Below are 25,467 nucleotides of genomic sequence, written 5' to 3'. Positions count from 1 at the left end.
GCTTATATCAGTCACTTCTGTTTACTCTTCCTCCTGCTACTCACATAACCTTCTGCTAGTGCTCCCATTTACTCCACCTCCTATCTCCTGCTCCTTTTCTACTTTTACAAACAGTAGGGTGCGGACACGTAAACACACACACACACACACACACACACACACACACACACACACACACGACATGGATTATACCGATACTAATGGTCACATATTTTATAACTATTTACAGTTAGAGAAAACACGATAATTAAAATATAGATAAATACTGGAAACCATTATACGCAGATTAATAATAAGCTTTCATCGTTCCCTTTAATACCATCTTCATCCCTTCAACTCCTACTTAAACCTCCCTCTGCTCATTCCAATCACTCCTGCTTACTCTTCCTCCTGCCCCACTTTTCGTTTACCTCCTGCTAGTGCTCCCATTTACTCCACCTACTGTTCCTGCTTTATCTGCTATATACTTAATCTCCTGCTCATGCTATCCACTCCTGCTTACTCTTCCTCCTGCTACTCGTTTACCTCCTGCTAGTGTTCTTACTCCACCTCCTGCTCCTGCCTGTCAGTCCTCCCCCCCCACCCCCACCCCACGCTCTAATAAGCTCCCGTACCCCTCTTAGGAGGCACAAAACTCGCCAGACTTGTTAATTTTATAGTGCTGCTGCTTCCCGCCTCCACTTAATTGGCACCGCGTTAACCACTACTTCCTTGTTCACTCTATTGCTTAGTTAGTCAGCTGACCCAGAGAACGATGTCTTCCTGAATCGAGTAAACTAATTTCTTCCTCCTCCTTTTTCTCCGGCAGGCCTCAGCGTCGTCCTCCTCTCTGCGTGGCCTCAGCACATGCGTCGTCTGTCCAGGTAAGGAGATGGCGTTTGGTGAGCGGCACGGGGCGCGGCGAGGGTTAGGCAAGGCAGGGCAGGGCAGGGCAGGGCAGGGCAGGGCGGGGAGAGGAACGCTTGGAATGCTTTTCTCTCGCTCCTGAGGAAGGGCGCGGCGCCGCATTCCTCGGGACGGCATCCTCGCTTTGACTGACCGGCACTCCTGCACACACATGCTGGCCCTCCCTTCTCCCGCGACACACACACACACACACACACACACACACACACACACACACACACACACACACACACACACACACACATATGTAACTTGTCATTGTCGCCACTAATCTTTAACCACAAAAAAATTCTTGAAGATTTTTTTTCTGTGCAATGACTTCGGTAATATCCAGAGTATATTAAAAAAAGTATCACTGCATTGAATCAGAACATCATCGTGGCGGAAAAAAATACATAATACATTATTGTACACATAAACCGCAGCTATTTCCATGCATTACTAAATTATAAAATCATGGAAGCTCATAATAATTTTTCTATAATTTTACTGAATTTGCCCGCGGTTAAGCACAGTGTGAACTGACGGCTGCCTAAGCGAGCCCTGCCACCCTGGCTTTGGCTGTTCATCTTTTCACAGATTTTTTTTCCAAGGTCAGTTAAGAATTTGCTATATTAGAGATCAGAGGCTTTGAACGAGACAACCAAATTATTATTTTTTCCCCTTTTACCTTTTTTAATCGTCCAGGCCTACCCTCACCACCAGCCGTGCATCTCCTACTCCCCCTCTCTCCACAGTTCACTGCCCATAATAATAATAATAATAATAATAATAATAATAATAATAATAATAATAATAGTAGTACCGTAAAACACTGAAGTCCTATCACCCCCCCTACCACTAACAGCCTCCCCCCACCACACCACCAGCACCACCATAATAACGGTGTTTGTGCTGTCTTCATCACGCCAGGTCAAGGTGGACTCGCCTCACCTGTGTGCCGCCGCCTGACTACTACTCTTCCTTGCTCACCTGGCTGCGTGTGTACCTGACTGCTGCTTACCTTGCTCACCTACCTCACTTTTGCCTCTACTGTTCCTCCTTGTTCGCTCACACCTGCCCGTTTACCTTCCCACTGGCCTGCCCTCCTCACCCTTGCCTCTACCTGTGACCCACTACCACCTGCCCGCTGTTCCTCGTTACCCACTTAACCTGGCTGTTGTTTACCTTCCCTCTACCCACTTGTGACGCCTCTACCTCGACTCGGCACTTTCTTACCAAAACCACTTTCATGTATGCTATGTAAGTGTGTATGTATGTAGGAGTCCAGGGGGAGTAAGAGAGAAAATCTGATGTTATGAGAAAGGAAAAGATTGGAGGAAAGAAAGTGACGAAAGAAACAAAGTCAGGAGGAGATAAGAGAAACGAAATGTGATAAAACGATAGATGAGGGAACTGAGGGTATGTTAGGTTAGGTAAAAAATCCAGTAATGAGGAATATAAAAACGAAATGGGAGAAATAAGAGAGAAAAAGCAATAAACAGAGAGAGGAAGAAACTTGGAAACTAATGCTATGAAAAGAATAGTATTGGAGAAATTTGATAGAAAGACAAATGGGGAAATCGAGGGACTAATGTTATGAAAAGAAAGTTAGTTAAGAGAAATATAAAAACGAAATGGAAGAGATAAGAGAGAAAAAGCAAAAAAAGCGAGAGGAAGAAACTTGGAAACTAATACTATAAAAAAAAGTGTTGGAAAAATCTGATAAAAAACATAGATGCGGAAATCGAGGGACTAATATTATGTAAAGAAAGTTAAGAGGAATATAAAAACAAAATGGAAGAGATAAGAGAGAAAAAGCGTTAAAAAGCGAAAGGAGGAAGCTTGGAAACTAATGCTATGAAAAAAATAGTATTGGAGAAATTTGATAGAAAGATAAATGAGGAAATCGAGGGACTAATGTTATGAAAAGAAAGTTAGTTAAGAGGAATATAAAAACGAAATGGAAGAGATAAGAGAGAAAAAGCGTTAAAAAGCGAAAGGAGGAAGCTTGGAAACTAATGCTATGAAAAGAATAGTATTGGAGAAATTTGATAGAAAGATAAATGAGGAAATCGAGGGACTAATGTTATGTAAAGAAAGTTAGTTAAGAGGAATATAAAAACGAAATGGAAGAGATAAGAGAGAAAAAGCAATAAAAAGCGAAAGGATGAAGCTTGGAAACTAATGCCGTGAAAAAAAAATAGTATTGGAGAAATTTGATGATATATTCCGAAATCGAGGGTCTAATGCTATGTAAAGAAAGTCAGTTAAGAGGAATATAAAAATGAAATGGAAGAAATAAGAGAAAAAGCATTAAAAAGCGAAAGGAGGAAGCTTGGAAACTAATCCCATGAAAAAAAAATGTATAGGAGACCGTGGACATAAACACTACGACTTATAATTTGGGACATCAAGCAAACTAACACCACTGACAAAGCCCTGAACCATCGTCGCCTCAGAAGTGCATGAAACACGAAATGGAGAGAACAATAAACAGGAGTAAGTGTGAAAGCAAGAACATAAGAACATAGGAGTCTGCAATATGCCGGTAGGCCCGTACGAGACAGCTCCTCTGAACCTAAGCTCCCGTGTAGCTCCCGTGTATCTAACCCACCTAATATCGCTGTCCATGAATTTATCTAATCTATTTTTTAATGTGACAATTGTATTGGCACTCACCACATGACTGCTAAGCCTATTCCACTCATCCACCACCCTATTTATAAACCAATTTTTGCCTATGTCCCTGTTGAATCTGAATTTATCCAGTTTAAACCCATTACTTCGTGTCCTACCCGGTTCTCTTACCAACAAAACCTTATGAATGTCTCCCTTATTAAAGACCTTCATCCATTTATAAACCTCGATCATGTCTCCACGCACCCTTCGCCTTTCTAGAGAATGCAAGTTTAACTGTTTGAGTCTTTCCTCGTATGGCAAGTTTCTCAACCCCTGAATCATCTTAGTCATCCTCCTCTGCACTGATTCTAACATTTTGATATCCATTCTATAGTAAGGTGACCAGAACTGAACCGCATAGTCAAGATGAGGTCTAACTAATGCTAAATATAGTTTGAGGAAGACTTCGGCGCTTCTGTTGCTCACGCTCCTTGAAATAAATCCCACTAACCTATTTGCTCGATTTCTAGCTTGAATGTATTGTGCCCTTGGACGGAGATGAGAGCTAACTAAGACCCTTAAATCCCTCTCGCACCCAGACCTGCTTATGAGAGTGTCATTTAAGCAATAGTTATGTGAGGGGTTGTTCCTACCTACGCTCAGAATACTGCACTTCCCTACATTGAACTCTATCTGTCATTTATCCGCCCAGTCATACAATCTGTTTAGTTCATCCTGGAGAATAGTAGCGTCCTGATCCGACTCAATTACTCTGCCGATCTTGGTATAGTAAGTTGGTAAGTAAGGTATGAGGTTGGAGGGAGATGAGTCCTGAAGAGAGGAAGAAGGATATGAGAAAGATGAGTGAATAATGAGTGGAGAGATAAGAGATACGGAAGATAAACGAAAGACGAAAGAGAGGAGTAGAAAAGGATTGGAGAAATGAAAAAAAAGACGAAACCTAGGGAGAAGAGGAATAATGAGAGATGAGAGAAGGAAGAAAAGATATCGGAAACTACTGACACAAGACCACAAGGAAGAGGATACAGGAGATGAATGAAGATAAGAGAAGAGGAGACAGGGTAAGGGGGAGGTAAAAGGGAGAAGACCAGAGGGAAAATAAGGGAAAGAGAAAGGCGGAGAGACAGAGGGAACGCTGAATAAAGGAGAGCAGAGAAGAAAGAGGAAAATGACGATGCGTAAGAATGAGGAAAGGAAGAAAGCAAGATGGAGGAGGTGTGAGAGGAGGGCGAGGAGGGAAAAGAAGAAGAAGAGAGAAGGGATGGCATAAAAGAATCGATTGACGGAGAAGAGAGAAAAAAATGTTCGAAGAATCAATTGAGTAAGAGAGAAAGTATGATCTGAACGAGAGAGAGAGAGAGAATTATTTGTTTATATAATTCTCTCTCTCTCTCTCTCTCTCTCTCTCTCTCTTACACACAGACACACACACACACACACACACACACACACACACACACACACACACACGTATTATTATTATTATTATTATTATTATTATTATTATTATTATTATTATTATTATTATTATTATTATTATTATTATTATTATTATTATTATTATTATTATTGTTTTGTTTTGATTTACAATAGCATTAGTAGCTGTTATTGTTCTTTTCTTGTGGCAGCAGCAATATAGCAACAATATATCAAAATAGGAATATAGCATTACAGCAATATGAATGAGGAGGAGGAGGAGGCTGACGAAGAGGAGGAGGAGGAGAAGAAGAAGGAAGAGGAAGATTAGAGGAGAAACATTTGTCCTCTTCCTCATCCATTTTTTCCTTTCATTTATCACTTCATCCGTCATTTATGCTTCCACTTTATCCGTCACTTATGCTTCCACTTTATCCGTCATTTATGCTTCCACTCTATCCGTCATTTATGCTTCCACTTTATCCATCATTTATGCTTCCACTTTATCCGTCATTTATGCTTCCACTTTATCCGTCATTTATGCTTCCACTTTATCCGTCATTTATGCTTCCACTTTATCCGTCATTTATGCTTCCACTTTATCCGTCATTTATGCTTCCACTTTATCCGTCATTTATGCTTCCACTTTATCCGTCATTTATGCTTCCACTTCATCCGTCATTTATGCTTCCACTTTATCCGTCATTTATGCTTCCACTTCATCCGTCATTTATGCTTCCTTTCTCTCCTCTCTTTATATCTTTTTTTTTAATTCTAGCAACTTCATTTAACTTTTTTCCTTTCATTTTCTTATTATATGCACACTTCATCATTACATAAGCATACTCACTCACTCACTCACTCGCGTATACTCACTCATTCACTCGTTCCTCCCTCCCTCCCTCCCCCCCTCTTCCCCTCCCTTATCTTCATCTTGTCTGTGGTCAAATCCATTGGTCGCGTGATGTTGCCAACCCAATAACCTTCAACTCCTTCCCTCCCTTCCTCCCTCTGTACCTCCCATCCGTTCCTCCCCACCCCAACCCCCATCTTTTGCTTTTTTTTTTTTTTTTAATCAAGGGTATAGTAAGAAGAGGAAGTGGGTTAGTGGTGAAGGTTTGGGTCTTTCCTTCCCTTTCCTTTCCTTCCCTCCCTCCCTCCTGGTCCAACTGCATCCTTCTCTGTCTCCTTTCCATCCCTTCTCTTTTCCTTCTCCCTCATAGTTGTCCCTTCCCTGCCTCTCCCTGCCTTCCAAAATTTCTCTCTCCCTTTCCTTCCTTCCCTCCTTCCCTTTCTCCCTTATCATTGTGTTACGACTTAGACTTAAAATGTGTGTGTGTGTGTGTGTGTGTGTGGGGTGGGGGGGAGATACACACACACACACACACACACACACCAGCGGTCGGAGGTCCGTCTACCTGCCGTGAAGACGCGAGGGAGCGGGAGGCTGGACAGGTGGCTGGGTCCAATGATCACTTTCACTCGCTTGTTACCTGGGTAAGCTAATGCCCATCCGGACCTGAAGGACACCCGTCTGTCTGCCCGTCTGTCTGTCTGTCTGTCCCTCTGTCTATACGTCTGTCTGTCTGACCCTCTGTCGTACGTGTCTCCTTTTTTTCATTCTATTTGCTTGTCAATCAGTATATCTTGTCTCCTTCTGTGGCTATCTTTTTTCTGTCAGTCTGTCTGTTAGTTTGTCTGTCTGTTGTCTTTTCTGTCTTTTTGTATTGTTTTAATTTCTGCTCGATTACATGTTTGCTCTTCCAATTCTGTGTCTGTATTTGCTTGCTGTCTTTTCCTGTCTGTCTCTCTCTGTATGGCTGTTGATTTCTACACTCTGTCTACTCATCTACTTGTCTATATCTGTCTACTAACCGTCTGTGTTGGCTCCACTAGGTCTTTCAGGGTGTTAGGTCGACCATTCCCCAGTCTGTAAGTCGCTGGTTTATGGTGGCCGCGGCAAGTCCTGTTCGTCGCCTACCTTCGCCACGTCCCACCCCGACTCAGGAGACTTGGCTCGCGTGGCCCAGTGAACGAAAGGTTGACCCGAGCTAAGCCGCGGCTGAAAAAAATAAGCCTTACCCACACACACAAAAAATGGAGCAATGAGCCTTAAAAGTTACTCGCTGCAAGGTGATGGCGCGGCGGATAGAGGCGGGGGACAGGTGCGGGAGGCTGTGATGTTATCTTTAGCGGGGCAGAAAGTGACAGGGAATATCAATTTTGAGGGAAGAAATGGTTTGTAGCTCTTGAAAACTCTCCAAACCACCTTTCTTCCCTTTAACTTCCTATATTCTGTCTAATGTCCATATTTCCATTTCGTATTGGGCATTTTTGTTTGTTTGTGTTTTGTGTGTGTTTGTGTCCAGCCTTCCTTCCTTCCTTCCTTCCTTCCTTCCTTCCTTCCTTTCCTCCTTCCTTTCCTTTCCTTCTTTCTTTCTTTCTTTCTTTCTTTCTTTCCTTCCTTCCTTCCTTCCTTCCTCCTTCCTTTCCTTCCTTCCTTCCTTCCTTCCTTTCCTCCCTTCCTTCCTTCCTTCCTTCCTTCCTTCCTTCCTTTCCTTCCTTTCTTCCTTCCTTCCTTCCTTCCTTTCCTCCCTTCCTTTCTTCCTTCCTTCCTTCCTTCCTTTCCTCCCTTCCTTTCCTTCCTTCCTTCCTTCCTTTCCTTCCTTCCTTCCTTCCTTCCTTCCTTCCCCTCCTGCCCGCCTGCATGGTTACTAAATGTCCATCTTTGATTTTCTCCGTTACTCTTCGTCCTTCTGATAATCATTTCGCGTCTGTCTGAATTTATGTTCCTGCATTCACTATTCCTCTCCCTGCTCCTCCCCCCTTCCCCCCTGCATATGTGTGTGTGTGTGTGTGTGTGTGTGTGTGTGTGTGTGCGTGTGCGTGTGTGTGTGTTTATCATTGTAACATTTTGCACGTACACGACACGCACAGTTATATTATTTTATTATGCAAACAAGAGAGAGAGAGAGAGAGAGAGAGAGAGAGAGAGAGAGAGAGAGATAATGATGATAGATGGATGGGAAGGGAAAAAAAAAAACAGGAAAGGAAATAAGGGAGGGCAGGTATGGGAGAGAATATGGATGGGGAAATGCAGGTGATTAGGAAGGGAAGGGAAGGGAAGGGAAGGGAAGGGGGCGCAGAGACTGACCCGCACATCTTAACACTTTCACCCGTTTCCAAATCCCTCTTCTCTCTCCCTTTCCCATCCCCTTCCCTCACTTCCCTTTCCCTTCCCTTTCTCTCTCCCCTTTCCTCATGCCCGATCAACTTTATATACACTTCCTTTCTCTCTCGTCCACTTCTCTTTGTTTTTATATGTTTCTGATGATACCCCTTCTCCCTCCTTTTCTCTCACTTTCCCTTTCGTCTCCTCCTCCTCCTCCTCTTCCTCCTCCTTCTCACCCCCTTTTCTTTCCCTATGCCAGACCAGCTATACTTCCTTTCTCTTTCATTCACTTCTTTTTTTTTTCCTCTGATGTTTCTCACTTTTCTTTTTTTTTTCTTTTTCTTTTTTTCTTTCAGTCACTTATTCGTGTACCATCCTCACTCTCTCTTTCGCTGCCTCTGTCTGTGTCTACTTTCCCTTTCACTCGATGCCATACCTCTCCCCTCTCCTCCCATCCCATCCCCTTCTTTTCTCTTTTCTTGCGCTGCCGTTTCCCTTGCATCATCTCTTCAATAAGGACCAAATCACACTGAAACTTTTTTTTTTTTTTCTTCACTAACCGACCTACTCCTAATCTCCCTTTCTCCTCCTCTTCCACAGTTACACTCCCATACTTCCCTTACTCCTCCTCTTTAACCTCTCATCTTTTCCCTCTTGTCTCATTCTTCCTACTTCATCATCTTCCTCTTCCACCTCTCCACCTCCACCTCCACGCATTCTTTTTACCGTTAGGAACTGCCACCAGCCTCCCTCCCTACCTCCTCCTTCCTCCTCCTCATTTCTCTCCTATACCTCTATTTGTTTTTCTTCCTCCTGTCTCATTTTTCATCAGCATCTCTCTTGTTTTCCTCACATGTCTCATCTCCTACCTCTCATCTTCCTTTCCTATCCATTACCAGCATCCCTTCTATTTCTTTCTCCTTTCTCTCACTATCATCTTCGTTCACACTCCATCACTACCATCCTTCTCCCTTTTCCTCCCCTCTCATCTTCTTTTTCTATCTATCTAGCATCCCTCTTCTTTCCCTTTCCTCCTCCTCTACATGTCTTCTCCTTTTCCTACCATCGACAGCATCCCTCCTATTTATCTCCTTCTTCTCCATTTCTTCTTCTTCCCCTTCTATTTTTCGTCAGCATCTCTCTGTTTTCCTCTCCCTTCTCCTCTCTTTCCCCCTCACCTTTCCCTCTCATTCATCACCAGCATCTCTCCTGTTTCCCTCTCACTTCTTCTCTCTGCCAGCATCGCCACAGCCTCACGTCCTTTCCACCTCACCTCACCTCACCTCCCTTTCATTTCACAGCATCCTTCCTCCCTTTCATCTCAGCCTCTCTTCCACCTCTTACCCTCGCACTCAACTTTCCTCTTCTGTTCCCTCCCTTCCTCTCCTCTCCTCTTCTGTTCCCTCCCTCCCTTCCTCTCCTCTCCTCTCTCTCTCTCCTTCTGTATATTTGTCTCCTGTTATCGTTTCCTTTCGTTTCTTCCATCCTTTTACCACTTCCACTTGTCTTTCTTCCACCCTGTCTTCCTCCTTGCCTCTTTTCTTTCTCCATACTTTTTTTCTTGCTTCTATTTCTCTTTTCCTCTCTCCTTTCCGTTCACCTCTTCCTCCTTCCCTTCTTTCTTCCTTCCCTCACTCCCATCTCTTTACCTCCCCCCCCCCCTTTTTTGCCTCCTCGATAAAACTGTATACACCTTTCTCCTCCTCCTCTTCCCCCTCCTCCTCCTGCTCCTCCTCCTCCTCCTCGTCTACCTGCTTCTCTTCCTTATCGTCATTCATCCCATTCCTTCTCTTCCACACCCGCCTTACATATTTACACAGAACTTCATCCTTCATCTTCCTTTCTCTCTTCCGCGTCCTCCATATCCAAGTATTATATGTATACTCAAGCCTTTTATTTTGTTTTCCTCATGGGTATTTTTACTTTAACCCGGTACCAGCGATATAACCCCCCCCATAACTGATGATGCGTAAACTGATCACAAATGCGTTGATATATACTGTGAAATGGTTTGCGTGAGTGATTATTTTTTTCTCATTTTTTCTCGCCTTTAAAACACATGATCCCCGCAGATTTTTTTTTCATTTTTTTCTCGCTTTTAAGACACATGATACTCGCACATTTTTCTCTCATTTTTTCTCGCTTTTAAGACACATGATACTCGCACATTTTTCTCTCATTTTTTCTCGCTTTTAAGACACATGATACTCGCACATTTTTCTCTCATTTTTTCTCGCTTTTAAGACACATGATACTCGCACATTTTTCTCTCATTTTTTCTCGCTTTTAAGACACATGATCCCCGCACATTTTTCTCTCATTTTTTCTCGCTTTTAAGACACATGATCCCCGCAGCTCCTGGGTCAACCTCCCTCGGGCGTCTTCACTTGTTTATCCGTCTGCGAACAATTTTCCTCCACCTTCCTATTATTCCCCTTTATCCTCCTCGCCCTGCTGATTTATCCCCTTCTTATCTACTCCTCTCCTTGCACTAACCATTATCTATCACCGTGACCTCTTCTTTTTTTGTTCGCACTCCATAAGTCTTCTTTTGTCCCCCCTTCTCTCTTCCTTATTCCTGTCACCACGATCTCGCTTACCCTCACTTCTTATACGTAGTCTATTTTTTTTTTCCTGTCGCCCTTTTCCTTATGTTCCGTCCCTCCTGTGTTGCCCTGACCCCTGTTACTGTACCGTTTGCTTCTGTTTCCATCGCTCTCTTCCTCATTCCCCGTCACCATGATCTCTCTTACCCTCACTTCTTATACGTAGTCTATTTTTTTTCCCTGTCGCCCTTTCCCTTGTGTTCCGCCCCTCCTGTGTTGCCCTGATCCTTGTTACTCTACTGTTTGCTTCTGTTTCCATCGCTCTCTTCCTCATTCCCCGTCACCATGATCTCTCTTACCCTTACTTCTTATACGTACTCTCTAATCTTTTTCCTGTCGCCCTTTTCCTTGTGTTCCGCCCCTCTTGTGTTGCCCTGACCTCTGTTACCATTTCTTCTGCTTCTGTTTCCATCTCCCTCTTCCTCATTCCCCGCTACCATGGCCTTTCTTAACCTCTGTTCATATACGCTCTTCTTTTCTTTCGGCCACTCTCTTCCTTATTATCCTCCGCTAACTCAGTCTCCCCTGACCTCTGCTATCCACACTCTATATTTGCCTTTGTTTCGCCACTCTGATCCCTCTTAACTTCTCTTCATATACGTTCTAGTTTTTTTTCTTTCTTTCCACTAACTCAATCTCCCCCGTCTTACGCTGACCTCTCTGTTATCCTCGTCATTATATCTGTTTTTGCTTCGTCATTCTGATCCCTCTTAACCTCACTTCTCGCTCTATTTATTTTTTTTGCCACCTTCTCTTTCTTCTTTTCCCTCGACTAAACCTCTCCTGTATTATCCTGACCTCTGTTATCACATCTTCTGCTTCTGTTTCCATCTCCCTCTTCCTCGTTCCCCGTTACCATGGTCTTTCTTAACCTCTGTACATATACGCTCCACTTTTCTTTCTCTTACCCTGACCTCTCTGTTATCCTCACGCCTTGTATCGGTTTTTGTTTCGTTCTCTCTTCCTTTTATTTTTCGTCCGTCACTTTGGTCCCTCGTAGCCTCACTTTCCAGTTTTCTCTTTGTCATCCTCTTCCTCATTCTCCTCCACCGACTATACCTCTCCCGTGTCACCCTGACCTCTCTGTTATCCTCACGCCTTTTTCTGATTTTGTCACCAGCTCTCTCTCTTCCTTATTTCCCGTCACCCTGATCCCACTTAGCCGCATTTCTTATACTCTCTAATTATCTTTCTGCCGCCCTCTTCCTTATCCTCAAGCACCAACTCAATCTCTTCTGCGTTACTCTGACCTCTGTTTCCCTCACGCCTTTTTCTGCTTTTGTTTCGTTATCCTAATTCCTCGTATCCTCACATTTTATACTCCCTAATTTTCTTCCTACCGCCCTCTCCTTAATCTCCTTCACTAACTCAATCTCCCCTGTGTTACCCTGACCTCCGTTATCCTCACGCTTTATATTCGCCTTTGTTTCGTTACTCTGATCCCTCGTAGCCCCATTTCTTATATTCTCCCTCTTTCTTTCTCTACATTTCTTATACTCTCTTCCTTATTCTCCTCCACTAACTCAATCTCCCCTGTGTTACCCTGACTTCCGTTATCCTCACGCTTTATATTCGCCTTTGTTTCGTCACTCTGATCCCTCGTAGCCCCATTTCTTTTACCCTCTGATATTCTGTCTGACACCTTCCTCCTTATTCTCCGGCACCGACTTAACCTCTCATGTGTTACCCTGACCTGCATGCGTTTTCCTCAAGCCTTGTATCAGCTCTTGTTTCGTCACCCTTATCCTTCTTAACCTCATTGATCATATTTTTTTTCTGCCGCTCTCTTCCTTACTCTCCGCCGCCGACTATACCTCTCCTGTGTTTCCCTGACCTCTCTGTTATCCTGACGTCTTTACAGTATGCCTTCGTTCCCTCCTCCAGCTTCCGTGTTCCCTGCATGGGCCAGTAATTCAAGCTCTCCTCCGTTAGTTAGTTAGTTTTGCTTCTGCCTCGCCCTGCCTGGCTCCCCGTCGCTAACTCGAGTCCATCATGCAGCCTGCCCTGATCTGTCTTATCCTGGTTCTTTATTTTTTCTACTTATACCCTCTCTACTCTGTTCCTCTCCGATTCTTTATTCCAATATCCTCTACTAATACCCTAACCCTCCTTCTTCCCTCTTCCTTATTCGTAAATCCTCTACTAATTCTCTAACTCAAACCCATCATGTGATCCTCTTCCTTACCCTTCTCATTCCTATATTCTCTGTTTATATTTTTACCATCCTCTTCCTTCCCTCTTCCTTATTCGTAAATCCTCTACTAATTCTCTAATTCAAACCCATTATGTGATCCTCTTCCTTACTTCTTCTCATTCCTATATTCTCTCTTTATATTTTTACCATCCTCTTCCTTCCCTCTTCCTTATTCGTAAATCCTCCACTAATTCTCTAATTCAAACCCATCATGTGATCCTCTTCCTTACTTCTCATTCCTTACTTCTCTCTTTATATTTTTACCATCCTCTTCCTTCCCTCTTCCTTATTCCTGTTTTGTGCTCTTCAACCAATTTTTTGCGCAATTAACCAATTTCCCGTTTATTTGATTAAAATGTAGAATGTGTTTTCAGATGAGATTGTTTCTCTTGACATTCATAAGTTCAAAGCAAAGGTCAACTCCCACCTGTTAAATCATTAGGCATTTTTTTCTCATTGATGCCCTTCCATGGATCTCAATGATAATAATAATAATAATAATAATAATAATAATAATAATAATAATAATAATAATAATAATAATAATAATAATAATAATAATAATATCTACTAATACCTTTAATCATTCTCCTCTTTCCCTCTTCCTTATTTCTGTAACCTCTTCTTATACCCTTATCACCCCCTTCCTTCCGTCTCCCTTACTCCTATATACTCTACTACTACTACTACTACTACTACTACTACTACTACTCTTCCTTATCTCCGTCATCACCCTTACCCTTATTCATACTCCTTGACACCCTGCCCTTATCGACGCCCCCTTGACACCGCAGTCCCCTTCCTCCCCTGTGGCACTCCTTCCCTTTATCGCAGCCTTCACGGAGCGGGTCAGATTACTCACAAATACTGCACCAAGGCCGATTTCTGTGTCACTTCTCACTGCTGCGCTGGAGACAATTTCCGGAGAGAATGTCAAGGGTAGGTTGGGGGATTGCGTTAAGGAAGGAGGGAGAGTAGGAAGGGATTATGGAGCTTGTGGAAGAGAAAGTTCAAGTACTGTGTCCCGTAAGAATGGATTATACGTATGGAGGAGGAGACAGGGGGGTGGAGAGGAGGGGGTGAGAGCCGAGGGCCACATTCTTCAACATTTCGGCGCCCTGGCACACATATTTGGCAAGGCTTTCGTGGGAGTTGTGAGCATTTTCAGCGGTAGTTTCATGACCATGGTTATAGTTCGGCGCCCTAGCACCGTATTTGGCAAGGCTTTCGTGGGATTTGTGAGCATTTTCAGAGGTAGTTTTATGACCATGGTAATAGTTCGATGAAGCTTCTGTGCCATGAACGTAAAGGAAAAGTCATAACCCAACTAATCTCCTTCTCTGCCTTTGGAAATAGTTGATGTGAGAGGTGGAAGCGTCAATAAAGAGAAGGAGACAGGTCGGAGTAAGGGTGGGTTATGTTATGTTATGTTAGGTTATGTTAGGTTAGGTTGTGAAGTTGGGTGGAAGAGGGATCAAGTACTGTGTCCCGTATGGAGGAATGTATATGTATTGAGGAAGAGACGGGTGGGTGTTAGGTTATGTTAGGTTATGTTAGGTTAGGTTAGGTTGTGAAGTTGGGTGGAAGAGGGATCAAATACTGTGTCACGTATGGAGGAATGTATATATAGAGAGGAAGAGACGGGTGGGTGTTAGGTTATAGGTTAGGTTAGGTTGTGAAGTTGGGTGGAAGAGGGATCAAGTACTGTGTCACGTATGGAGGAATGTATATGTATAGAGGAAGAGACGGGTGGGTGTTTTTGTGGTGAGCTGGAGAAGGACTCAGTCTACAGGGAGGAGGAGATAGATGGAAAGAGGAGGAGGGGGAGAGGGGTAGGGTTTTGGAGTGTGCGAGGTCAAGGTGCTGGAGGGAAGCGTAGAAAATGGGTAAGAGATAATATTAGGGCGTGGAGCCGTAGCGAGGGCGGGGCTGTTTACCGAGGCAGTGGTGATCGTGTTACGGGGGCTGTGGAGGTGGTGCTGGAGGGGGTAAGGCGGCGGACAAAAAAATGAAGGATCAAAAAATCATATCCATCATTTTATGAGCGACAGAATAGAGAATAACCGAGGAGGTAGAGATGATAGACACTGCTTATTGAAAATTATCTATGATTTAAACCATTTTCATATTGTTTCGTGTTCTGGGATGTGACTGACTCTTGGCGCACTGACTGACTGTATGTGATCATCGTGGTCTGAGGAGGAGGAGGAGGAGGAGGAGATAGGAAATATAGGTGATAGGTAGCGCGATCTTATGAAAGGAGAAGGAAGAGGAGTAGAAAGGAAAGACGAAAAAGTAAAGCAGTTTTGTGTGTTTATCAAAGTGGCCGAGTGGCTAGCGTGCGGGCGTGGTGAACACGTGGACTTAGGTTCGAGTTCCACCTAAACACGCTGATATTTTAAACCATCCCCGTGTGGTGGAAGATTACCATCATCCTGCCCAGATCTTCAATCAACCCTAATTTCAACATTTCGGCGCCCTAGCATACATATTTGGCAAGGCTTTCGCGGGAGTTGTGAGCATTTTCAGTGGTAGTTTTATGACCGTGTTAATAGTAGTTCGATGAAGCTTCTGTGCCATGAACGTAAGGAAAAAGTCATAACTCTTCTGGGGCCTTCCAAGAGACCCCTCAAAACAACCTAACGTCGATATAGGCAGCTCGTCAAAAAAAAGAAAAAAAAAAGACGGATTGGCCTACAAGAGAGTGCATGGTGGGCGAGGGAAAAGTACTGACGAAAGAGTTCTGGGTGGTGGTTAACAAGACGCTGCAGTGACGACCCTCTGAACTGTATATTATTGGAATGGCGAGCACACATCTCTTTTTTTTTTTTTTTTTTTTTTTTTTACAGCAAAGGAGACAGTTCAAGGGCACAAACAAAGTAAACATTAATAAAATAAAAAAAAAGCCCGCTACTCGCTGCTCCTAAATCTCTGGATACGGAAGTGAAGGTAGGATGGAGCGGCGACGGAGATGAATCTTGGGTGGAGTATATTTAAGAAGGAATGTATTGGTGGAGAGAGGAGAGTGTGTGTGGATGGGGGGATGTAGGGTGGAGTGCCTGGTTGAGGGAGAAGGGAATATATTGGTGGAGAGAGGAGAGGGTGTGTGGATGGGGGATGGGGTGGAGTGCCTGGTTGAGGGAGAAGGGAATATATTGGTGGAGAGAGGAGAGGGTGTGTGGATGGGGGGGATGTAGGGTGGAGTGCCTGGTTGAGGGAGAAGGGAATATATTGGTGGAGAGAGGAGAGTGTGTGTGGATGGGGGGGATGTAGGGTGGAGTGCCTGGTTGAGGGAGAAGGGAATATATTGGTGGAGAGAGGAGAGGGTGTGTGGAGGGGGGGATGTAGGGTGGAGTGCCTGGTTAAGGGAGAAGGGAATGTATTGGTGGAGAGAGGAGCGTGGGTGTGGATGGGGGGCGGTAGGGTGGAGGGCCGGGTTGAGGGAGAAGGGAATATATTGGTGGAGAGAGGAGAGTGTGTGTGGAGGGGGGGGATGTAGGGTGGAGTGCCTGGTTGAGGGAGAAGGGAATATATTGGTGGAGAGAGGAGAGGGTGTGTGGAGGGGGGGATGTAGGGTGGATTGGTGAGACAGGGGAAAGGATGAGTGGAAGGGTGGAGTATCTGGGATGAGTGTAGGGTGGAGTATCTGGGAATGGAATGTATTGCCTGAGTGGTGGGGGGAGGGGCGGGGGGCTGCAGGCGTGGCCATGGAGTTAAAAAGAGGTCGGAGTGATGCCATCGCCAGCGACATTCCATTGAGGTTCCCTGGGCGGATCGTTCTCACCCCCCGCCACTGACCCTCATACTTCTCTCACTCACCTCATCCCCCCCTTCGCACTCCCCACGCCTCCCTCGTTCTCCCCAACTCTACTTCTTTCTCCCCACGCCTCCCTCGTTCTCCCCAACTCTACTTCTTTCTCCCCACGCCCCCTTCGCACTCTCTACGCCTCCCTCGTTCTCCCCAACTCTACTTCTTTCTCCCCACGCCTCCCTCGTTCTCCCCAACTCTACTTCTTTCTCCCCACGCCCCCTTCGCACTCCCCACGCCTCCCTCGTTCTCCCCAACTCTACTTCTTTCTCCCCATGTCCCCTTCGCACTCCCCACGCCTCCCTCGTTCTCCCCAACTCTACTTCTTTCTCCCCACGCCCCCTACGCACTCCCCACGCCTTCCTCGTTCTCCCCAACTCTACTTTTTTTCTCCCCACGCCCCCTTCGCACTCCCCACGCCTCCCTCGTTCTCCCCAACTCTACTTCTTTCTCCCCACGCCCCCTTCGCACTCCCCACGCCTCCCTCGTTCTCCCCAACTCTACTCTTTCTCCCCATGCCTCCCTCGTTCTCCCCACGCCTCCCTCGTTCTCCCCACGCCTTCCTCGTTCTCCCCAACTCTACTCTTTCTCCCCACGCCTCCCTCGGTCTCCCCAACTCTACTTCTTTCTTCCCACGCCCCCTTCGTACTCCCCACGCCTCTCGTTCATCCTACCTCCCCAACATCTTCCCCACGCCACTCCGGTTATTACCATGCCTCTCTTGCTTTCCCCACGCCTCCCTTGTTCTCCCCACATCTCTCTCGTTCTCCCTACATCCCCATCATCCTCCCCACGCCCTTGTAGTAATTCCCACACCTCTTTTGTTCTCCCCACGTCTTCTTCATTCTCCCCACGTCCCCAACATTTTACCCACGTCCTTCTGCTTCCTCTCACGCCCTCCTGGCATTCCCAACGCCTCCCGCTCGTCTTCCCACGTCCCCCACTCACACCAGGAGAGAGGCTGCTGTACTCGTCTACTCGTTCGCTCGTTAGTGGAGGCGAGGTATAATGGAATGCTCATGAGACTCTGCCGGCGGACGGAGGAACATTATGAAAAGCTACAACTTTCTCCTCTCGAAACAGTGACTGGAGGAAGCGAGCGACGGAGCCAAGGCGTCAGGCAGGGCGGGGCGGGGCGGGGAGGAGAGTGAGGGTATAGGAGCTAGGGCGGGGCGTGAAGGGTTGCGGTGACAACATCCCTCATGGCCGTCAGAAGCGATCAGCCTCCCTCACTGAAACGGAGAAAAATGAAAGGAGCATATCTTATTATCACAATATATGTCTCCTTCACCTCGCCAACGCTACCGTCACTTTCCCCCTCACTCACTCGCTGGCTGGAGAGAAAGCCGGGGCACCAGAGACGACCCTCCTCCCTCCCTCCCTCCCTCAGACTCGCGGCGCCTTCCCTCCACCTCTCCCTTCCTTTCCCTTTCCCCTTTCCTCCTCCTCCTCCTCCTCCTCCTTCCTTTCTTCCCATGAGTGACCCAAATCATGTACGTCTTAGTTTCATCGTCCTCGTTGTTTTCTTTTAACATTGTAGTCTTCGTGACGTAACCTGCCTCCTCCTCCTCCCATGCCTTTCGTATTTAAAGTGTGTGAGTGTGTGTGTGTGCGCGCGCGTTTGTGTGTGTGTGTGTGTGTGTGTGTGTGTGTGTGTGTGTGTGTGTGTGTGTGTGTGTGTGTGTGTGTGTGTGTGTGTGTGTGTTTACGTAAGAGAGAGAGAGAGAGAGAGAGAGAGAGAGAGAGAGAGAGAGAGAGAGAGAGAGAGAGAGAGAGAGAGAGAGAGATCCAGGAACACTAATAATTACACAGCCGCGCGTTATTTCCACACGGTCATGGTCAACGTGAGACAGACACACTAATGGACGCACACAGCCGCGGGGTGGAGGCTGGGCGAGGAGGCGTGTGGACCTTGGAGTTTAATTGTATTTGGACTCGTATTTTCACGGCATGGTCTTAGGTAAACACGTCTTGAGGTAAAGGAAAAGAGGTAAAGGAAAATTTCTCTTGTGGTTATGGAACGAGTGAAGATGTAAGCGAGAGTGTGACTGAGTGAGAGTGAGGGAGTGAGTGAGTGATTGAGTGAATGAGTGAGTGAGTGAGTGAGTGAGAAAGAGGGTAGGAGGGAGGAAAATGGGAGACAGGGAGAAAGGGGAGAGGGACAAAAGGGAGAGAGGGAGAAAGTGGAAGGAGGAAGAAAGGTGAGAGAGGAAAACAAGGGGAGAGAGAGAGAAAGAAAAGGGACAGAGAAAAAAGGAACAGAAAAAATGACAGAGAGAGAGAGAGAGAAAGGAAGAAAACGTGATGAGAAAGCGTGAGGAAGGAACTTTTTCAAATATAACAAAGGACTTTCTATCTATATTTCGATCGAATTCAAGTGATTTTGCATTGTGTGTGTGTGTGTGTGTGTGTGTGTGTGTGTGTGTGTGTGTGTGTGTGTGTGTGTGTGTGTGTGTGCGCGCGCGATTGTTTGTTTGTGCGTGTGTTACTCGACGATTTCATGCAGCAGCTATCCGAAGAATTTATTGTAGGTGGTGGTGAAGGTGTGTGATGCTGGTGATGATGATGATGGAGGTGGTGGTGATGATGGTGGTAACGAGGAGGATGCTGGAGGTGATGAGAGAAGTGATGACAGACGTAATGGTAACAGTGATAATGCTTTTGCTTCCAGGGTAGTGATGGTTGTGATGATGATGGTGATGGTGTTGATGATGGTGGTAGTGATGACGGGAAGGATGCTGATGGTGACGGTGGTAATGCTTTCTAATGGTGATACTTCGATGGGATTGGTGATGAGAGTGGTGATGAGGGTGGTGTCCAGTGTCATCCGTGGTGATGCATCCCCGGGGCTCGTCTGCTGCCTTGGTGGTGACGAGGGTGAAAGCGGCGCCCACAATGACATTCCCACCTGTTCATCACCCCCCCTCACCCCCCACAACCCCCAGCAACGCACCTGTCCACACTAATTGGCTCCCGGTCCAGGTGTGTGTGTGTGCGTGTGCGTGTGTGTGTGTGTGTGTGTGTGTGTGACTGGAATGAACAAAAAGTAGGAGGAGGAAGGAGAGGAGGGTGAAGAAGAGGAAGAGGAGGAGGAGTTGGAAGAGGAGGCTGAAGAAGAGGCTAGAATGGTCGGTTCGGCTGATGTCTGTCATTATGGGAAACCGTCGACTTCGTAAAAACTATATTTCTGTTTGCAAAGTATATATTTAGGCAAACACTTGTCTCTACGTCTGGCTATTTGTGTGTGTGTGTGCGTGTGTGTGTGTTTGCTTGCCTGCCTGCCTGTGTGTATGTGTGTGTGTGTGTGTGTGTGTGTGTGTGTGTGTGTGTGTGTGTGTGTGTGTGTGTGTGTGTGTGTGTGTGTGTGTGTCTCTCTCTCTCTCTCTCTCTCTCTCTCTCTCTCTCTCTCTCTCTCTCTCTCTATCTCTCTTCCACACACTTTCCCTCTCCCAGCCTCCGTAGGGGAAACCTTGCCACCTGCCGACGCTAACACACCTGCCGGAGGGCCGGAGGGATGGCTGCTACGCCCCTACCTGCTTGCACCCTGTAATATGTTCCTTCCCAGTGCCTCCCCTACCGTTCCGTCCCTCCATTACCTTTTTTTCCCTTTACTTTCCCATTCCGCTGATTTTTCCCTCGTGTGTTCCACCTGTGCCCTCCCTCAATTATGTTTTAATACCTCTTCTATGGTCTCTTTTCTCCCCCTTCACTTTCCCTTTCTAATGGTTTCTCTTCGGGTGCGCTTCTATCCCATCCCTCACTCGTGTACTTTTCCACAACATCCACTATGCCTCCTGCTCCTCCTCCTCCTATTTATCTATTTTGTTCTTGCCATCCATCGTCTCTCAACCTCATCCTCCCATTCCACCTTGATTTCTCTCCTTCCTCTCCCTTTCCTTATGTGTTGTTCCTTCTGCCTCCCTACCTGCTACACTCTTATCTACAAGGCGTTTATTTTATCCATATTCGAATCTCTAAAAAAATAACTGGAATAGAAAAAAATAGGTAAAGGTCGCAGGATAAATTTGCAGGTGATGGTCACGTAATACACTAATGAGCGTAAGTGTTGTGTGTACTGTTTTATTCGTATTTAGGAAGATATGACGTGACGTTCTTAGTTCACGAAATGCATCTGAGGGCGAAAAGTTCTCACCAACTTTTAATCACGGGAATGATGGTGTTGTCACTCGACCAGTCTTGCTTTTATTCATTCAACGAGTTCAGCATTCAATCACTCGACAAGCCTATCATTATTCACTCGACCAGCTCAACACTTCATCACTCTACAAGTCCTGCACTCCATCACTTCGCCAGCGTGAGCAATCATCCTCGCAACAAAAAAACATGTGAAGGGCGAAATAACAAAGCCTTCATCCGTGTATGTCATCGTTTCTCAATCCGATTTGTTGACTAATGGGTTCAGCGTGAAGCGACGGCAAACACCATTGTCTAAAAGGCTCGTTGACAAGCTACGTGACCAAACAGAAACGAGTGCGAAACTATTGGGCCTTATTCATCTTGCAGAAATACTTCGTCGTGTTATCCTTGATCAGTCGTCTTGAAATTCGATCATATAACTGAACTACACTGAAGTAGTGGAATAAGGATAGTTGGGAAAGAGATATGTAGGAGGAGGTAAAGAGTTGGATATGTGTTTAATAACTGCATACATGTGAGAAAAAGCCCCCAAATAAACTGGAATAAAGAAAAGTCCCTTAGCCTTGAAAATTTTTGGACGCAGTACATGTATAGCATATCTAATACCTGGGATGTGTGTGAATCCTCTAGTGGTTGAGATGTGTGGGGGCCCTCAGATGCCGGTTATACGTACGAGTCATCAAATATATATTATACGTATGAGTCGTTATCTCTTTCTCTTAGGTCTTCTCTCTTTCAATTATACATTTTTTTTTTCGCTTCTCATGAATTACTTCCTCCTCCGTCTTCATCTTTCGTATTTTATCCATATTCGAATCTCTAAAAAAACATTAACTGGAATAGAAAAAAGTGTGTGTGTGTGTGTGTGTGTGTGTGTGTGTGTGTGTGTGTGTGTGTGTGTCAATACCATCACTACCACCACTACAAGTACCACTACCACCACCACCACCACCACTAGCACTACCATCACCAACACTAACATCATTATCACCATCATTACTATAACCACTACAAGCACCTACCATCAACACCACTATCATCACCTCCATCATCACCACTACTATCACTGCTACCACCACCATCACTGCCCCCCCCCCCCTCCCACCACTACCATCACCACCATTACCATCACCATCGTCACTACCATTGTCATCATCATCGTCGTCACCAGCACCCAACCACACGTCATCTTTCAATACGTCCCCCCTCCCCCCCCCCTCCACCCCCCAACACCTTGCTCTGGTTGCCTGGTCAAGACGTCAGCGCGCGGTCACGTGTTTCCTGTCTCAAATCAGGGCGGGTCGCTCTTCGCCGCAACACAATTTGACCGATAAACTTTATTTTTCTCTCGGCAAAAAAAGTTTCATCATCCTAACTTCTCTCTCTTTCTCTTTTCTCTCTGTCTCTCTCTTGTCTCTTATCCTTTCACTCTCGACCTCCCACCTCCCCTCCATTTTCTCTCTCTCTCTCTCTCTCTCTCTCTCTCTCTCTCTCTCTCTCTCTCTCTCTCTCTCTCTCTCTCTCTCTCTCTCTCTCTCTCTCTCTCTCTCTCTCTCTCTCTCTCTCTCTCTCTCCTTTGCTCTCTTCTCTTATCCTTTCACTTGGCTCCCTAGACCCCTCTCTATGTCTTCCTCTCCCTGCTCCTCCCTAAACCTTCCCTTTACCTCCTCTCCCTTCCTCGTTTCCATTTTTCATTATTCTTGTTTTCTTATCCTTTCCTCTCCTTATCTCTCTCGTCTCTACTCCTTCACTCTCGGCCTCCCACCTCCTCTCCCTTTCTCTCTATCTCTTCCTCCCCCTGCCTCTCTCGCTCTCTCTTCCCTGTCATCTTCTCCACGTGCTCGATGTTTACAAATATTACGAAACGCTTGACGTCAGCAAAGAAAGGCAAAGGGAAAATAAATGGTATAAAGATGACAAGTGAGCAATGGAGAGGAGGAGGAGGAGAAGGAAGTAAATGATGATGATGAAGAAGACGAATGTGAAGAAGAATAATGAGGAAAAAGAGGAGGAGGAGGAGGAGGAGGAAGAGGAGGGGAAGGAGGAGGAAAAGGACGAGGAAGTAAATGATGATGGAGAAGACGAATGTGAAGAAAAATAAGAGGAGGAGGAGGAGGAGGAAAAGGAGGAGGAAGTAAATGATGATGATGATGGAGAAGACGAATGTGAAGAAAAATAAGAGGAGGAGGAGGAGGAGAAGGAGGAGGAGGAGGAGGAAAAGGAGGAAGTATATGCTGCTGCTGATGAATAAAAAAAAGGAAGAGAGAAAAAAAAAGAATAACCACCACTATCTACTAACACCACCACCACCACCACCACCACCAAAAACAACAACAACAACAGCAGTAAAAAGAGAAGCGAGCGAAGCGGCAATTGAGGGCAAGAATTTTCTGATGATGAGAATAAAAAGGAAGAAAGACAAAACGAAAACAAACAAACGAATAACCACCACTATCACACCACTACTACCACCACCACCACCACCACCACCACCAAAGAGAACAACAGCAGCAAAAAGAGAAGCGAGCGAAGCAACAATTGAGGGCAAGAATTTTCTGTCAACGCACCTTTGCCCAGGATTGTATTACACTGACCCCTGAGCGAGACGGGCGACCTTCCTGATCCAGTTGGCAGCGCGGTGGAGGGCGGTGAGAGGGAGGGGAGCCCGACATCAAGTTTACGTCACCCGTGCTAAGAGGGCGCGCTAGCATACTGGGTTAGAACGTCACCCCATGGAAGTGAAGAACTGTGGGGAGATGGTTCGAATCCCAGCGACATTGCGTGACATTAAGAAGGGCATTTGATCGTAAACGCTAACCCACAACACTAAAGCTTCGACTTGATATGAACGTAAGTAAAAGATGTTGAGAAAGAAAGAAGGGAAAGAATTAAGTTTTTGTCACCCATTTTCACTCTCAATACGTTCCTTAGGTATATAAACGTTAGTAAGGTTATTTGACGTTTATTTCTCTCAGTACGTTCTTTAGGTGTATAAACGTTAAAAAGCTATTTGACGTTATATCTTTCAATACGTTCTTTTGATATATAAACATTAAAAAAAGTTATTTGACATTATTTCTCATTACGTCCTATTAGTGTATTGACGGTAAAAAAAAATGAATACAAGTTTTAGTCAGGCATTAAAACACATTGCTGATAACTGCTGAGCCAAAGACCAAAGGGGTTGTCAGCAATCTAGACGTTGATACAAACCAAACAAACTCCTTGCAGTGTCATCTTGGTTTGACGGAAGGGAAGTATTATCTTTTTAACGAAATCATTCTCTTTTTAACGGGAAGTGAAATATATTGGAGTGATTTATTATGTGTATGTCCTATAAACTAAAGTGTGTTAGGTAAGGGCTTTGTTGGTACTTTTTCTTCCTTCATTCCTTTTCCTTCGTAGACATTTTTTTTTTAAGCGAGGGTATAGTACGAAGAGGAAGCTGATTCTATTTCGACTCCCTTATCCCTCTTATTCCTCTTCTCAAACCGAGTCATCCGCCACTGGAACAATCATCCCTCAGAAGTAGTAAATGCGAATACTATCAACTGCTTCACCAATCGAATCGACCGTCATTTCGTTGCGTCAGTAGTACATTGAATACCGAGGTGCTTTCATCTGCTCTACGGCACCAAGCGGCTGTCCAGCAGATCAGAGCACCAGAGCGGGCAACCTCGTAATGAGCCAATAGTCTTTATGTTGCCCGCATTTCCATTTTTCCATGTTTCCTACCTCCCCCGTCTCCTTTTACTTCTTATATTTTTTCTCTTTCTTCTCCTCTTCCTCAGTTTCCTCCTCCTCCTCCTCCTTCTACTGCCCCCGTCTCCTTTTTCTACTTCTCGTTCATCTCCCCATCCTCCATTTCCTCCTCCTTCCTCTCCTCCATCTCCCTTGCCTTTCCACCTTGTCTCCTCCTCCTCTTTCTTCCTCCACCGCCCCCGTCTCCCTTTTCTACTGCACTTTCTTCTCCTTCTCCTCCTCTATTTCCTCCTCCTCCTCCTCCTCCTCCTCCTCCTCCTCCATCTTCTTAGTTTCCTTCCCTCCCCTTCCCCCCTTTTCTCTCTCTCCTCTTCCCTCCACATCTCTTTAAGTTTCCCTTCCCTCCCTCCCTCCCTTTCTCTCCATCCTGCTGCCTTAAACTTTCCATTTCAGCGAGAGAGAGAGAGAGAGAGAGAGAGAGAGAGAGAGAGAGAGAGAGAGAGAGAGAGAGAGAGAGAGAATGGGGGGGGCAGGGGAATGGAAGAGAGAGGAGAAAGACCCAAATGACCATCGGATAGAAATTTAATCATCCAAATAGACAATACGCGTAAAATGAATGCTCCATCGCGTTCATAGTTCCTGCATAAAAAAAGTGAAAACATATATTCGAGTTACAAAACTAAGCCTCTTCATTAAAAAAAAAATAATCCACTGCTGGGTGAACAAGAAGAGTTACTGCAAGAAAGTGTGTGACTGAGAGATATTGAGAGGAGGAATAGGAAAAGAAAAGTTACTGCAAGAAAGAGTGACTGAGAGATATTGAGAAGAGGAATAGGAAAAGGAGAAGATACGAGGAATGAAAAGGGAGAAAAACTTGTAAAAT

At 45.4% G+C, this 25,467-nt stretch overlaps 1 long non-coding RNA gene across 1 annotated transcript in view; it reads left to right on the top strand.

Annotated features, from left to right (window-relative positions):
- The window catches only part of LOC126995702 (uncharacterized), a 45,212-nt gene that overhangs the window by 13,528 nt on the left and 6,217 nt on the right, over window positions 1-25,467 (top strand). Inside the window, exon 2 of the long non-coding RNA XR_007750652.1 lies at window positions 809-863. This is a non-coding gene — a long non-coding RNA (uncharacterized LOC126995702). The remainder of the gene's footprint in view (window positions 1-808; window positions 864-25,467) is intronic.

Source organism: Eriocheir sinensis, chromosome 8 (assembly GCF_024679095.1).
Source record: "Eriocheir sinensis breed Jianghai 21 chromosome 8, ASM2467909v1, whole genome shotgun sequence".
Lineage (NCBI taxonomy): Eukaryota > Metazoa > Arthropoda > Malacostraca > Decapoda > Varunidae > Eriocheir > Eriocheir sinensis.
This window is presented reverse-complemented; position numbering and strand designations above follow the sequence as displayed.